General features: G+C 42.4%; 1 pseudogene; it reads right to left on the reverse strand.

Annotated features, from left to right (window-relative positions):
* Nucleotides 1–565: 565 nt before the first annotated feature.
* Nucleotides 566–965, reverse strand: LOC140531281 (large ribosomal subunit protein eL28 pseudogene; annotated as a pseudogene).
* Nucleotides 966–1,356: the final 391 nt, after the last annotated feature.

Here is a 1,356-nt window from a genome sequence, read left to right on the forward strand (position 1 = left end):
TTGGAGCCAAGGAAAAAGAGAGGCAGCAGGGAAAAGATGTTTCTCTCCTTCTAAATGGTTTGGTTCATGGCATCCACACTGGGTGCAACAGAGAAGAACTGCTGAAAAGAATACAGCCAAAACAATGATGGAAAAGAGTGAACACCTGAGCCTCACCAGTTTTAAAGATTCAGGTAGCCAGTCAACAGAAGATACCCCCATTCATGGTAAGGAATGCAGTGGATTCCATGTTAGGCAAACTAGATATGCTCAAAAAAAAAAAAAATCCAAGTTAAGGAGAACATTATATACAGTAATAGTTACTATGTATGAATACTATTTCTGATAGACTTAGCCCTTCACAGCAATGCAAGGACCTAAAACATTCCCAAAAGACTCTTGATGTAAAATGTCATCCACATCCAGTGAAAGAACTATGTAATTGGAATGTAGAATGAAGCAGACTTTTTTATGTTATGTTTTCTTTTGGTTTGGTTTTTTCTCATGGTTTCTCCCATTAGGTTTTCTTGCGGGGGGGGAGGGGGCAGTCTGACTTTATTAGCCAAAGGCTAATAGGCCTGGCACCTTAGGTGTTTTTAGATGGATGGGTTCGCTTCTTCACCACCACTGGTTTCTGGCTCTGTAGGATGGCACTGGCCCAGCTCAGAGTGGCCATGCAGAGATCTTTCCAGTACTTATTCTTGCAAATGATGTGGCAGACGCTGTTGACTGTGACCTGAGCATCTATTTTGATTGTGGTCCTCACAAAGGAAGTGACAGGCTGCCTCTGACCTGCCCTCTGCTTCAGCAGCACCAAGATGCCCTTGCTGTTGGCTGCTGGCTCAATGCCCACTGTCTTCCAGTGGATCCACCAATTGTAGCAGAGCAAGTTTCAGGCCTTAAGGTTGTTGGGCTTAGTGCTGTACATCTTTGATGAGGAAGCTGGAGCAGTACCAAATGACCATCCACTGCAGATGGGCCAACATGGCAGCAGCGAGCAGTGGCTCCTGGAGACAGAAAGGGCTCCCATTCTTCTATGCAACATAACTAATGTGAAAATATGTTTAATAAGAATGTACGTATAGAATCCATATAAGATTGCATGCCTTCTCAGAGAGGGAGAGAGGAAGGAGGGGCAGAAATTTTAAAACTTATGGAAGTGATTGTTGAAAACTGAAAACAAATAAATTAATTATTTTTTTTTAAAAAGTCCAGGTTACAGTATAGTTCCATTACTGAGATGTGGGAGGAAAATACATTCATCAAGGCGAATAGAGTGTTGGACTTGAAGTCAGGATGATGTGAGTTCACATCCAGCCTCAGAAGTGACTTAATTTCACTCAGGCTCATTTCCTTCATCTATAAAACGGGGATAAT

Source organism: Notamacropus eugenii, chromosome 3 (genome assembly GCF_028372415.1).
Source record: "Notamacropus eugenii isolate mMacEug1 chromosome 3, mMacEug1.pri_v2, whole genome shotgun sequence".
Lineage (NCBI taxonomy): Eukaryota > Metazoa > Chordata > Mammalia > Diprotodontia > Macropodidae > Notamacropus > Notamacropus eugenii.